This window comes from Pelodiscus sinensis, chromosome 6, assembly GCF_052426305.1.
Source record: "Pelodiscus sinensis isolate ZL-2025 chromosome 6, ASM5242630v1, whole genome shotgun sequence".
NCBI classification, from domain to species: Eukaryota; Metazoa; Chordata; order Testudines; family Trionychidae; genus Pelodiscus; species Pelodiscus sinensis.
In genome coordinates this window covers 56,866,559-56,882,475 of record NC_143057.1, presented here as the reverse complement: position 1 = coordinate 56,882,475, position 15,917 = coordinate 56,866,559, and positions in this window count along the sequence as shown.

The window sequence follows — 15,917 nt, the reverse complement described above, 5'->3', positions numbered from 1 at the left end:
GAGGGTGGGAGAGGAGAGGGGGAAACCTGGAGGAGGGAGCTGGAAGGGGAGGAAGGGAAAGCTCAGGGTTGGGGGTCCTGCTGGCTCTCCTGTCTCGCAGCACTGCGGGTGTGGGGGTATCGGGGGGGAGTGGGTGTGGAGGGTGGGGCAGGAGGGACAGGGGGTGTGGAGGAAGTGGGAAGGGGAGCAGGGGTGGGAGGAGGAGCAAGAGCTGGGGCGGCCGCAGGGGCTGGAGCAGGAAGAGGCAGGAACCTGTCCACCAGGGTCTGGAGGTGACCTCTGAGGGCACAGCTCTGCTCCTCCAGCACCTCCAAGCTCCGCTGCCGCAGCCGCAGAGCCTCCCAGACCCAGTGTTCCTGAATGAGGATCTGGTACTCCAGTAGCTGCAGGTGCCACCACTGGTAGTCCTCCAAGTTCCTGGTGCGCCTGCTGGCCCGGGTGCGGGTAGCTGTTGCAGGTGGGGTGGTGCGCCCTGCAGTCCCAGGTGCTGCGGCTGTGGTGAAAGAAGAGCAGTGGTCAGTTCTCCCTGGGGTCACGGTGGGTGAAACTCAGCCCCCCTCTGCATGGTGAGGTTGGTGTGAGGGGAACGGGCCAAGGCCCCTGCATGACACCCAGCTGCTGCTCCATGGTGGGCAAGGCCCAGGCGCACGGTCCCTGGGCTCCCTCTCCTCCCATGCCCCCCCATACACATAAGGGGAGCATGATGGCACTCACATGTGGAGCCCTCCCCGGACTTGGACGACACAGCCGATGTACTCTGCGGGGTACCTCGGGGGTCCTGGGTGTCCTCCTCCGTGTCCAGCATGGGTCCCTCTGCCCCGGGGTCGATCACCACCCGGGGGGCATGGAAGGCGTGAGCCCCCAGGATGCGGTCCAGGGCCTCAAAGTGGGGGCAGGCCTCTGGGTTGGCCCCTGGCTGGGAGGCCCTGGAGTAGGACTGCCGCAGGTCCTTGACCTTACAGCGGACCTGCTCCTGGGTCCGTATGTGGCCTCTGGCGGCCAGGCTGTTAGCCGTGCGGCTGTAGATAACCAAGTTCCTGTGGCTAGTGCGGAGATCATGGACATTGGAGGCTTCCCCCCAAACCTTGAGGTCCATGATCTCTGCACTAGACCAGGCGGGTGCCCACCTCTTGCAGCCCAGGGCAGGCTCCTGGGAGCCACCAACCTGGTCCTGGGAAGAGGGGGAGGGCTGGGTGGCAGCGGGTGGCTGGCTCATGCTGTGCCAGGTGCACAGTCTGCTGGCTGGGTGCTGGCAGGCTTGCAACTGGCACGAGCACCGTAGCCAGACTGTACCCCTTTAAGGGCTCCAGAGCCAGGAGAGGGGCAGAAGAGTTTCCCTGGTTGTGCCCAGAGTGGCCAGCAGGGCAAGCTGGGAAGGGCTAGCCTCCCACTAGTTTGAATTAAGTGGCTACACAGCCTTTAATTCGAACTACTTAATTCAAACTAGGCGTTAGTCCTCATAGAATGAGGTTTACCTAGTACGAATTAAGCACTCTGCTAGTTCGAATTAAGTTTGAACTAGCAGTTTGTATGTGTAGCGCCTATGAAAGTTAATTTGAATTAACGGCTGTTAGTTCGAATTAACTTTGTAGTGTAGACATACTCATAGATGGTGAATAGATGACCACTTTTCCTTTGTCTTATCACTTTTTCAGTTTCATTATAAATACCTATTCATATACAATAATTGATTGCAATCATAGAACCACAGGGTTAACTATTACCACAAGGGTCATGTAGCCTAACCTCCTACTAAGATTCAAGATTTGTTGTGTCTAAATCAGCCTCTTTTTGAAAACCTTCAGTGAAGGAGCTTCCATGAATTCCCCAGGCAGAAGTGTTCCATTGTCCTATTGTTCTTATAGTTAGGAAGTTTATTTCTGAGATTTAATCTAAGTCAGCCATGCTATAGTTTGAAACCATCAACCCTTTTCTTGCCCTCTGTGGAAAGAGAGCATAATATTTTCCATCTTTTTCATGTCAGCCTTTCAAGTATTTGAAGACACTACATAATTTCCTAATAAGTATTTTATATCATTTTATTTGGGAACGAAAATGTATCTAAAACAGTCACACAAAGGAAGCTTTCTTTTTTATTTGTATCTATCACAATTTAATTATGTAACTATTTCCTGTAGCATTTCATAACAGTATTGCAGTGAATATTGATTTTTCCAGGCTCTACTGAGAGATGACATATTAAAAGGCAATGACTAAGCTACTTTGTATAGTGGAGCCAAATGCTGGTTCAGGATGAATTGCTTCAAGATGCTGAAGGATTTCTTTTCAAAATCTTGTTAGCTAGTGACTGGCTCTAAACATAAAAAAAATGGTTGTGTGAGTGTCAGTGTTTGTATCATGGAGATTTTCTATTCTTTCTGTTTGACTTTTTAATGTAAATGGTAAAATGGTTGCCAGATTTTCTGTATAGATGAGCAGGAAAAATAATTTTGTGGGTCTAGAAATCCTTTTGCTGCTGTGGAAAATTATGTCTATATTCCAAACAGCAACAAAGTAGATGTTATAAATACTTGAACTACAGGCAGTCCCCAACTTATGCGGATCCGACTTATGTCAGATCCGCAGTTACGAACGGGGCTTGACCCGGAGGACACGGACTGCGGGACCTCGCGGTCCTGCCGCCCATGTACTCCGGGGCTTTCTCCGCATCTCCCTGGTCTGCAGACCAGGAAGACGCAGAGAAAGCCGTGGAGGGGCTCGGGGAAGCCGGCAGCAGAGCAGCCCAGGCGCCCCGCGGCTGTCCCGCTGCTGGCATCCTCAGAGGCTTTGCTCCCCATCTCCCTGGTCTGCTGGTCTCCAGCAGACCAGGGAGACTGGGAGCAAAGACACGGAGGATCCAGGCGGCGGGACCGGGGTACGTCTCGGTCCGCTGCCCGCGTCTTCCTGGTCTGCTGGGGTGGGGGGGGGCGCACCAATTCCCCCCACCTCCCCCAGCAGACTAGGCTTTTCTCCGGATGCCTGTGGCAGAGCAGCTGGGGCACTGCCGGTTGGTCCCGCAGCGCCCTCTGGGCGCTACTGGACCAACCCGGTAGCACCCCAGCTGCTCTGCCCCAGGCATCCTGATTCAGCCGCTGCTGGTCAGTTTCAGCAGCGGCTGAATCAGGACGCCTGGGGCAGAGCAGATGGGGTGCTGCTGGGTTGGTCCAGTAGCACCGAGGAGCAGCGCTCCTGGAGCAACCCAGCAGCACCCCAGCTGCTCTGCCCCAGGCGTCCCCAAGTCAGCTGCTGCTGAAACTGACTAGCGCTGACTACAGGAAGCCCGAGGCAGAGTTGCTCTGCCCCGGGCTTCCTGGAATCAGCTGCTGATCAGTTTCAGCAGCAGCTGACTTGGGGACGTTTGGGGTTCTTAAGTTGATTCTGTATGTAAGTCGGAACTGGCGGTCCGTTTCAGCAGCGGCTGAATCTGGACGCCAGTTCCGACTTACATACAGATTCAACTTAAGAACAAACCTACAGTCCCTATCTTGTACGTAACCCGGGGACTGCCTGTATTTAAAGGTGTTTTTGCAGCTCATGTTTCCAGTATCAACCCTATCCCAGCATTCTTCCCATCTTCTTTCTAATTAATACCCTTGGTAGATCTTAATTTTGTATAAATTCTTAATTATTCACTGGTTCAGAGAGTGAGAGAGAATGAAAGAGTTTGACTATCTAGTATAATGGTTAAGGCACTTGTGGGATATGGGAGATTCAAACTTAAGTCCCTACTGCAGAGTGATCAGGAATGTTAAAATAGCTCTCCCAGGCTACGTTTAGATTACGGGGTTTTCTGGAAAAACTCTGCTGCATCCAGGGAAAGTGTCTGTTCTTCTATTTTTTTTGTGGAAGAGCAGACGTGCTCTCTCTGAATCCCTGTCTTCCTCCTTCCACGAAGAAGAAGGGCTCTTCTGAAAGAGGAAGTTTTTCCAAAATTTGGCCCAGTGTCGATGGGCCAAATTTTGGAAAAGCCTCTTCTGACAAAACTATTGGAAAAAGTTACGCAAATTGTGGAGTGCAATTTGCGTACCTTTTTCAAATAAAACATAAAAAGATACTTTCAAAAGAGCCTCTTTCGAAAGAGAGCGTCTAGACTGCACGTTGAACTTTCGAAAAAGCGGCTTGCTTTTTTCGAAAGAAAGCATCCAGTGAGTCTGGATGCTCTCTTTCGAAGAAGCCCTATTTACATTCAAGAACGCCTTCTTTCGAAAGAGGAACTTTCGAAAGAAGGCGTTCTTCCTCGTAAATTGAGGTTTACCGCCATCGAAAGAAAAGTCGCGTTCTTTCGATTTAATTTCGAAAGAACGCGGCTGCAGTCTAGACGCAGGTGAGGTTTTTTCGAAAAAAAGGCTGCTTTTTTCGAAAAAACCCCTGAGTCTGGACACAGCCTTTCTGTTAATGGTTCAGGAATACTCCCTGAAATAGGGGAGTATTCCTGTACCACGTGTGTGAATGGGATGGGGGTATGGGATCTGGTCATGAGAGGGATGGGAAAGTATCACCTCCTGATGCTCCTATTGACTTCCATTTAGCCAATGGGAACAGCGGGGAAAGACTCCAAACCTCAAGTCTCCTGCCCCCCCCCCCCCGCTCCCATCCCAGGGGCTTGAGCACCAGTGCCATCCTCCTGCTGGTCCAGGGGAAACAGCAGAGCATGGATACATTCAATCTGAAGCAATGTTTCATTTTGATGTTGAGATTCTTCAAACTTTAAAAAAAAATTGAAGTAAACTTCACATATAAAGATTGCTTTGAATTGAAAGAACGCAGTGTCTGCTTGCTTAGTACAGCTCTGAAGAAGAGAATAGGAATAGAGAGCAGGAGGTCCTTCAATTCCAGTTCAGATTCCGCTTTAGATTTTCTATGTGACCTTTGAAAAATTGACAAAAGCTTTGGGAAACCTTCATTTTTGAAAACTGCTTACATTTTGGCATCTATGTCAGAAAATTGTTTAGTCATAATTTCTCCATCTGCAAAATAGGGATAATTTTTGCTATAATTCAAAAATATTATACAGCTTGAACCACTCTAGTCCAGCACTGTCTGGTTTGGCAACATCCATGATCTGGCATGATTTTAGTTATCCAGATGTCCACTGTGCAGTGCTCTATGCTGTTATTTAGCCCCAATTTACCCCAAAAATGTCTTCTAAGGGCCCAGTAAGCAGTGCAAGTGTTGGGAATGTTGTTAGCATGTTGACCTCCTATGGTTCAGTACATTCTCTGGTTTGGCACCAGTTAGGTCCTGAGGGTGCTGGACAGGAGAGATTCAACCTATATTTTGATTACAACAGAAGACAATATTGCAGCTCTGAATGAAATTAATGAATGTTTGGGAATAACATTGATACTTGTGTATTTGATGTGTTAATGCACTCCAAAGAGCTTGATCTCCACACAGATAAGACAGACAAGGCTGGTAATGAAAACAAAAGCACAGAGAAGGGAAGGGAGTTGCCCCATTTCATGCAGCAGGACTAAATCCAAGTCTGTTGCCATCACCAATGGGGAACACTCTTTTGTATAGTGTATTTTCTGCCCCCTCTCTCTTCCTCCCTCTCATTTTGTTTTCTAATTACAAAATGCCTTGATTCAATGGATGTCACATAAGTCCCTGATCAGAGACACTAAAGACCTTCTTTCAGACCTTGAAGAACACCATGACTATATAAAAAAGGATCACAAGGATCACAAATTTAATTCTGACTGCTCGGTCATGTCTCATATACCTGAACTGTAGTTGAGGGAATGAATGAAGGAGACATTACTGGAGCAGTGAAACCTGGAGGTATTAAGCTTTAAAAGCCATTGCTGAGGCTCTGCTTTGTTACTGACATTCCAGCATATGGGATTAGGACTGCTCCTCTCACAAATACACCTATCATGGTTACAGGGTTACCTGATCTTTTCTGGTGTTATGCCTCCTGCTTTTGACACTCCTAGGCTATGCCTACACTGCAGCGCTATTACAGGATACCACAGGTATCCTGAAACAACTATCCTGCATCTTCATAGCAAGCCCGTTATTTCAGGCTAGCTATTCTGATGTCCCTGTAAACCTCATTCCACGAGGAGTAAGGGACATTTTGGAATAGTGATTTATTTCAAAATAAGTGCTGTGTAGACAGCGCCAAATTTCAAAATAAGTGATTTTGTGTTGCTCAAATTATTTAGAGCTACTGGTGCAGTGCAGATGCACCCCAAGAGTGATACTGTTCCATTAGACCAGGACCTGTGGTACTGTACCCAGTGTGTATTGATCTTGCTTGCTCTGCAGTTCCATCTGGTTTGGCACCTGCAGCTTGTCCCTTTAGCAGTCTGTGACTAGGTTGAATATACTGAGTAGACTCCTTAATAAGCCAAATTATCGTTTAATAATAACAGTAGGAACAATGTGTAACATTATAAGCTTTTAAAAAAAACAGTAAATAGGAATATATATTATCTTCTAGGTTACCATCCTCTATGATGGGAGCCTTGAAATGCTCAGACCTTCATATCCTCCAGTGAGGAAGAGGGTGTGTATATGAGAGAGAGAGAGTTTTTCAGTATCCATTTCTCCTTTCCCTATGGAGGGAGTTTTTATGTAGCCAGAAATACTTTTATTAGCTTTCTAGGCATGGAAACACCCCCCCCCCCCTTAATAAATAGTTATGGTGATCTGAATAGGCCCCCAGTGGTCCCCAACATGGTGCCCGTGGGTGCCATGGTGCCCACCGGGGCATTTATGTGCACCCGCCGAGTGATCAGGGCCGGCCCAAGCCATTCTTGCACCCTGGGCGCACAACACATGCGTGGCACCCGCTCCGGGCACGTGGTGCATGAGTGGCCCCGCCCCCAGGTGCCCAACAGCCCCAAAATGTTGGGGACCATTGGTAGGGAGTTGAAGGTAGAGCATCAAAGCAAATGGCTCTTGCATAGTTCTTTAAGTGATCATAGGTGAATGGCTATCTGAAGCCACTGTCCTCTTCCTGCCCATGCCTAGTCATCCTCTTCTTCAATTAATCCCTTGTCTTTATACAGTAAATTAGACAAAAATACAGAATATACATTATTACAGAGTAGCCCCTCTTCTATCCCGGCCCCATCTAGCACAGCAGCGGTGTCTAGGATCAGATTATATATTTTACCCTAAACCTCACACCATTTCTATGGATGACAAAGAATTGTAGCAGGAATTTGAGATGATTCCAATGGTAGACAGAGGTAAACGTTTTAACACAACTTGCAAATTGCTAAAGATAAGAGGCCAGCTGATGTAAACCATCATAGTTCCATTAACATTGTTGGAGCGATGCTGATTTACATCAAGATCTGATTATTTTCAGTGACTGCAATATAACTACACACATACCATGACTTTTCTGGATGTTGCATTTTTGTAACCCAGATAAGATTCTAAAATATTTTTGGATATACATGCTTATTATTTTCATAAAGAACATTGAGACAAATCCTCAGCTGGCGTAAACTGCAAGACCTCCACTGTCTTCAATAAAGTTACACTAATTTACTCCAGCTCAGGATCTCACTCACAGGGTGAAAATTGTCACTGTTAGTGAGAATAGTGAAGAATTATATTTGTGATGCTTTTGTAAGAGCTGATTTGTCTTATGTCAGATTTGTCATATCTTCTGCTATGTTAAGGATATATAATGTTTCCTACTCAAAAATAAGGTCATTTCCATTTTCTTCACCACAAAATCCAGCTTCGCTAATGAAAACCAACACATAGTACAATTTACAGAAAATCTAGACTAGAAGTGGCTGTTTAATGCAAAATTTTACCATAGACAAAAATTATAGGGTTTTTTCATTTAAAAAAATTGTTTTTACAGCTAATTCTTTGTAAAGCAAGAACAGCTTCACAATTTTCAAATGCAGTTTCATCTGGTGACTGGCAGAGGGACAAAATATGTACTTGATTTCTTGCTTATAAAGCTCCATAGTGAGGGACTTCTGGGAAATGGGCTTCCAAGAAAGTTTTTTGAGATCGATCTACTGCACCCTGCAATTCTTATTTCAGGAGAATGCATAAATCTGAGGAAGAAGGTGTCATAAAATATACCATTTCACACGTTCAGGAAGGATGTTTTTGGTTCAGTTAACTTGCACTGATGACTTTGATCCTGCAATGAGGACATGCATAATCCCTTTGTATTTTCAGTATACATATAACTGGAACAACATACAGTATATGTATTTTCAGTATACATATAACTGGAACAACTATACACAATTAAATTTTTCAGCTGATGGAAAAATGTCAAGAAGGCTGTCTGTGATAAAAAACACTTTATAGAAACTCTATTTTCACTGAAAATGGCAGTATAGAAATTATGAGATTGTGTGAAATGTATAGTTATGAGATAGAAGTGCCACACATCCTTCAGCACCTAGACATGATGGACTCATTAAGGAAACACTGAAATAACTGTCTTGTTGCCCAAGTGTTGACTAGATAGTACATTTAACTTTCCTTGAAAACAGCCTTGTATAATTTTTTTTTTTTACCACCAAATCATGATTGGATTGTGGCTTTAGAAGTAGGATGTTCTGTCCTTTGCTCTTTGCACACAATATGCAATATAGATACCTCTGCAGGCCTGTTTACATACAGCCCTACACTCAAACGAGTCCAGTGTCTTCCAAAACAAAGGGTACGGGGAAGGCCACTAGAAGGGTCACTGAATATTTAAAGAGTTATTTCCCCAGTCCTATGCATTGATCTGGGTAAGGTGCAGCCATAGACTATCAGGAGTCCCCAAAGGAGGATTGTACATTGAAATGGTAGTTCCAGTGAACTTTGGAAAGATGAAGGGTCATTTCCCCTTCTTATGCCATCTTAGTTGCACTAGTTACTGTAGATAGGGTGAGGCCATGACACACCAACAATCTTTGCTGTGATTGCAGCTGCCTCAACACAACTTGGCTCAAGAAGGATTCTTATGATCTTTCATACCTTCCTCCCTATACTTTGTTCCTATTGCACAGGTGCAGAATACTACAGGGTTTGTTTTGAATATATAAATTTTCCTGCAAATTTAACTGTAGCCTTGATTAACATCTGTATCATTTTGCAGATTAAAATGCCTCCTCATAGGGAGATCTGCAGATTCCAGTAAGATTTAGTGTGGGAGTTAATTTACAACAGTGACTCAATGAAGAAACATCACTTTGCTTGGCATTGAATTATTGGTTCACATGAATGTAAGTTTATTTACAAACCAAAGTAGCTCCTTCCTTTAATATACTTTTTGCAAAACCACCAAACTAGCCGTGATAATTGAGTGGGTAATCAGTGACCAAAAGCATGTTATACAAATGCTGGAGCCAAATGCCTTACAGTGAGCAATTTAAAAAGTTTCATTTGTTCATCCAAATAGAAGAGTGAGAGGTGATTTGATTAGTGTATAAGTACTTCCATAGGAAGTGGTTAGTAGTTCTGCAATTTCACATTTGAGTTTTCAGAACTCTTGTGTTCTTTCAGAACTCTCAGAATGCCATGTGGTCCTGGTGACTTGTTACTGTTTATGTTAACAATTTATTCCAAAGCTTTCTCTAATGACACCTCAGTCTGGGACAGTTCCAAGATTTATCATCTAAAAAGAATGGCTCAGGTTTGGGAATTTCCTGCATGTCCTCAACCATGCAGACCAAAGCAAGAAATTAATTTTAATTCTCTGAAAGTACCTTATTATTCTTGAGAGCTCCTTTACCATTCTGATCATCCAATGGCCCCCCCTACTTGTTTAGCAGGCTTCCTGGTTCTGATATACTTTAAAAACATGTTGCTGTTACTTCTTTAGTATTTGGCTAACTGTTATTGGATGACAATGGGCACTGTAGTTACGCTCAGAACATTTTTTCCCTGTAACTGACTGTGAAAAGTGAGTAGCTGCCTTCTCTGTGTTTCTAAGGTTGCTTCCACACAGCAGGGCTTAACTCAAAATAAGTTATGCAAAATGAGCTACGTCAATAGCATAGCTTATTTTGAAATAGCTTTTTTTCAAAATTGGGAGTGTCTACAGAGCACTTATTTAGAAATAGAGCACTCTTCTTCTGACTCCCCTTACTCCTCATACAATGAGGGTTGCAGGAGTCAGAGTAAGAAGTCCTCCAGTTTGATAGTATTTTGACATTATTTTGAAATAACTGCCTGCTGTGTAGACACTAGTTTTTAAAAAATAATGTTGCTGTGTAGATGTACCCTAAGAGACAGAATTTCCTAGTACAGTGATTTTCAACCTTTCCTATATTGTGAGCCCACATTACAATAGGAATAATTCTGGAGCCCTCTTCTATTCTAGCTGTAAAAACAGGGAGTGCTTGTGATCCCTTTAGGCCTTTTTGCAGTTTCTGGTTGAAAATCTGTGGTACTATGTTCTCATGTTTCTCTGCCCCATCTTGTGAGAAACATGTAAAGAACAGAATGAAAGTGTGAAATCATCCTATGGATTTGTGGATATATTTGAAAATCTGTAGTCTCATTATTGAATCAGATCTATGTAACCTATCCAAAAGGCATAACCACATACCAAATGAGAGACTTTTTTTTATAGAAAAATGAAATTGTAGAGAAAGAGGTTTCACTATGTTGTATATTATCATTGCAGGAAGAATACGAAAAGTTTGATTGTTTTTGACATTAGTTTACATGTAGACAAAGCTGTTGAAAAGGAAAATTAGAAGGGTGAGTTATTTTGTAGCTACTGAAAAATTTCATAAAATATTCCATGCCATCTATATAAGTGAGTGTAAAGGAAATAGGAGATTGTTCTTTGTGGGTAAAAGATAAAAGTTGCCTGTTAGTAGCTTTTGAGGCTTATATGAAATGACTTGTTTTCCACCTCCAAGTCAGTAGCAGCTGTCCACATCACAAATGCATCTATTTGGCATGCTAGGGAGCAGGCTCAGCAAAGAAGCCAAGGACTGAACGGAGACTGAAAAACTCAACTGTTCTCTCACTTGTAATAATAGTTCCCTACAAACTCCAGATCAGATTTAAAGATACATTAATATATAAGAGAGATTGCAATGCTGCTGTTTGCCATACTCCTGCACTTATTCTTTTGGGCTGGAACTTTCCAAGGTCAAAGAGAATAAAGTATCCAACCCATAGAATTTCAATGGGATACACGGATCTTTGAAAGTACCACCTTTAATATATAAATCCTTTAGTTTATACACCTGCCACATATTTTTCAAGGGTATTGATGCACCTTCTTAAAAAGAAGCTTCAAGTCTTTTTTTAAACCCCCAATGCCCTCACCAAAGAATTGAAAGAAATAAAACACTAAGGTGAGAAATCAGTATATAAATCTTCTAGTGTCATTCTATTTATGATCATTCTTCAAATATATTACAGGATATTAAATCTGTTATCCATTTTATCCAAAGACACATTCTCATTTGAACTTGCAGTATCTGAGTCACATACCTCTATCCACTGCATGAAGAAGAGGGTAGCAAAATACAGCATATTAATGGAAAAACCCACAATACAAGGGAAGCAACTACTCCACTTGTTTCCAGCCCTCCTCCTTTATGCTAGATAACACCACCACCCCAGCTGAGTTAGGATGGCATGCCTCTATATATGGTTGTTGAGTCAGGGAAGGCCCAGAGGAGCCAGAGAATTGCATGCTGCTTAAAATCAAGGATGAGAAACTTGAGGGAGCAGGTTTATATTGAAGCAAAACTAACTGAAAATTCCTCTCTCCCCACCCTCCAAACATTTTTTTTTAATTTCCCCAGACTTCAATGTTTCTCAGTTCTGGCTAGGGCTGGAAGTAAATGTTTTAAGCTACTTTGAGCAAGTTTCATCTTACGTTATTGCCTGCCTTGCTTGAAAGAGAGCAACACCAGAAACTTGGAAGCTTACTCATGTGAGAGTTCCATCTTAAGTTTGATATCCAAGTAATCTGAGGCATTAGGGAGAGCAGACCTTGAACAGCCATCCATCACTGTTTAAAATGGAGTCCACAACACTGCCCTGGTCACACTGGAAATTGTTAAAACAACAAGGATTCCTGTGGCACATTAAAGGTGTGTATGCATGCACCTTACAGGAAAAGAGTCTTTGCCCACAACAGTTTATGCACAAATAAATCTGTTAATCTATAAGATGCCATAGGACTCCTTGTTGTTTTTGCAGATACAGACATGGTCTGATAATTGAAAAGTGTGTTAAAGATGTTATCCTATCTTATAAGTGCAGGAATATGGCAGGTAGCAGCATTGCAATCTCCTTTCTATGTATCCTATCCTAGTGAGTGTCTACCTAGCTTAGTGTTATGTGTTCCATGAAATACATTGTACAGGAAGAATTTTAAAGGTGCAGGACTATATATCATTTAATGGATATTTACAACTAACAAAATCACTTTTGTTTTCTTGATACCAGTCTTATCACACAATCAGGGAGCATTCACCAGACACCTAGTATTTCCATTAAAATTGTCATGCTTTTCTTGTTTTCAAAGGTTCATATTTTCATGCCAAAGACTGACTGAACAGCTCAATATCAGATATAACACTATTATATCTGATAGTGTTTTGCTGACTCTGGGATCATAGATTCTGAAGCCATTGCATATTTTCTTCTTTCACAGCATGAATATTCAAACACTTCTGTGCGCTGTGCTACTAGTATCTGAGTAAGTGTAGTGACAAAGGGTGCACATTTAATCATTATAAGGCAGAGAAAAAAAAATTGCAGCTGCATTTCAGAATCAACATAACATAATTATCTATGTGTTTTCTCTAAATTTTGATTGTTTTAATTTGATTTTTAAACATATTATTTTAGAATTTAGACTTGATTGTCTAAATGCAATTAAATGTTTATAGCTGTTACCATTTGTCAGAATCTCTGACCACTGAGCACTGAAATTTACAAAAATCGATATTTTGGTGACTTTTTGCTACATATGAAAGCAAGAAACTTTTCTACTAAAGTGAAGTTATGGAACCCCTTAGATCAGCCCATATTGGGAAATGATTCATTTCACCAGGGATTCTTTTATCCTCCCTCCTACAAGAGTATTTGGACGGTCTTTGATTCCTGTTGAAATTGCTTCCGGCAGGAACCTCAGTGTGTTGGACTTGCTGCAGTTCCTTTTATCAGGTACCAAACAGCTATTATGGGAGGGCTGGAAGCAACATCTGTAGCGTTGGAGTCCAAAAATGTTGAAATATGTCAGACATAAGGGGATGGATTAGTACTACGAAGTGTGTCTTCAGCATGGAAGAAAAACAGATGAAAGAAGAATGATGATCAGGCATGTGGAAGCCAAGCAGCCCAGCTACTGGTGGGGCCAAGAGTTGAGCTGCTGTGTCAGGAATCAAACCGCCCTGGAGCAAAGGTTAGTGGTTTTGTAAGACAAGAAGGACAACTTGAATGACTGTCAGGCAACCTTTAGGGTGGGAGTTTTGGGACCCACCTCAAAGCTGTGACTAGAATACCATTTACAAATTGCTGATGCATTGGATTTATGGGCCCTACTTAGTGCTATTAATCTGGTGCCCTTATGCCCAATGAGCGCTGAGGGGAAGGGAGAATGTGAATTTTTTAGAGATGTGATTTTGTAATCTTCAGCAACACAGCAATGAAGTAGTTTTAAAACAAATTTTGAACTAACGCCCTGTAGACTAAAACAGTCTGGGGTTGGCAAATGAATGTGAAATAGTTTCAATACCACTTAAATGGCTCTTTCATAAGTTCAATGTTTTGCTAATGGGGCTGGCAGGCTTTTTCACTTTTAAGTTAACTAGGGAGGAAGCACAACAACAGAACAGGGATAGGAAGAGGCAAGTGGGTGGACATTAAGACTCAATGGCACCCAAATGTTCAGGTGCCCTATCCAATTACTTATTCTGCTTATTGGCAAGGGTGGCTCTGATGATACATATTTTCTCATTTAAGTAAAATTTGCAAGGATCAGCAAAAAGATGTTAAAATGAAGTTATTTTACTAATCGAGTAGTTGATTGAATTTTTATCGGCTGCTCACTTAGCTTTGCAATTCAAAAGGCAGTAAGAGATGGGCAGCCTGCCCCCTCCCCCTGGCTCCTACTACATTTTATATTGCAGAGTCACAGTGGGGTTTGGTCACAGTATGAGCTGAGCTGCCTGCCCAGCTGGCAGCAGCCCCTGTCCATGGGGGGAGAGAAAGGGGGGGCAGGCGTGGGGCGCGGGCGGCATGGGGCGGCTGTGAGTAGTCGGGATCTCCCACAGACAGGAGCTGCTATCGCAAAGCAGTCCCTGTCCATGGTAGCTGGCTGTCTCTCAGCAGCAGTCCCTGTACATGGAAGATCCCAACTCCCTGCTGGGACCCCCACAGACAGGGGCTTCTGCCAGAGTTGCCTCATCTGGACCTCCCATGTTGCTGTAAGGGGGCAGAATTCAAGTAGTCGACTAGCCGACTAACCTTTCACATCCTTAGTTCAGCATAGCTCATGTAACATTTACACCATCTCCCTAAATGGGAAGAAAAGAAACCATTCATTAAGCAGAAGGAAAACCTGTTTTCATCTAAATTATCACCAGAATCCTATCACTATGTACTTTGCAGATACTTTTGTATGGATGATTTAGAGATCTACTAATAGTGTTAATTTTAGATTCAAGAAAAGAATGGAAGGAGCATTTCACTGGGCAAATTCACTCAGTGCAACATCTATTCAGTGCCTTTGGGATCTCTTCTTTTATTATGGCATTATATAGCCACAGACTGTTAGGCCCCTAAAGCTGACAGACATACAATGTAGAGATTTATATGGAAGCACTAAGTTATAAAAAGCACTTTCTAGCCAAGAAATAATAGTTCATACTGACATGTATTATGCATTAGTGAATCCAGATATTACTGATCAAGATGGTTCTAAGCGTTTTTAAGAACAACAAGAAAAGAGTAGAGCCAGGGTTGTCAAATATTCCGTGATCTCTCAGGGCATACATACACTCTACACCCTCATTTCTTACCATATTCAATCATGATCCATATACACAGACATTAGTAGCAGTTCCAGGAACTGGCTATCGCATTTAATTTATTATCACTGATCACTAGAAATACAATGTCAAAAAGCAATATAAAACAATTAAGACTATCAAAAGCAACTTTAACCATATTGAAATTCAAAGACCCATGCATTTTTTTTCACACAATCAGTTTCCCAAAGTGGATATTTTCAGAAGAGAAACCAAGAAATCTAGACGTTGTTCTCATTTGGGGGAGAAGATCTCTGATTCTGGCAGTTTAAACAAAACTTTAGAATTTTTTTTAAAAGGCTGACCTTCATGAAGGATTTATTTATTTACTGTTATTATTTTATTTTCAGCAATGCTCACAATATGTGCTCACTGTACACATACACATATGAAAATAAGCTCTTCTTGGAAAGAAAATGCAATCTAAAGAGATGACTGAAGCAGACCATACACTTGAAGGCTGTGTCTACACTGCAACGCTATTTCAGTATACGGTACTAGAGTATCCCGAATTGTATCCCGCGTCTTAACAGCAAACCCATTATTTCGGGTTCACTATTCCAATGTCCCTGTAAACCTTATTTCATGAGGAGTAAGAGATGTTTCTGAATAGCCAGTTATTTTGAAATTTGGCACTGTGTAGACAGCGCCAAATTACTAAATAAGCTATTTCAAAATAAGATCAAAATAAGATACACAATTTGCGTAGCTCAAATTGCGTATCTTATGCCAAACTATGCTGCAGTGTAGATGTAGTCAAAATGTATATAGGTTCTACATACAATTATGAACATTGAATGTAATGGTAGTGATAAACACACCTCTTCATGTATCTGTTGCTTGTGGACATCACAGGAAAATTTGGTCTTGAGAATTGATTTGAGAACAATTGGTCAGTTCAAGGGAAGGCAATCCATCAGTTTGGAG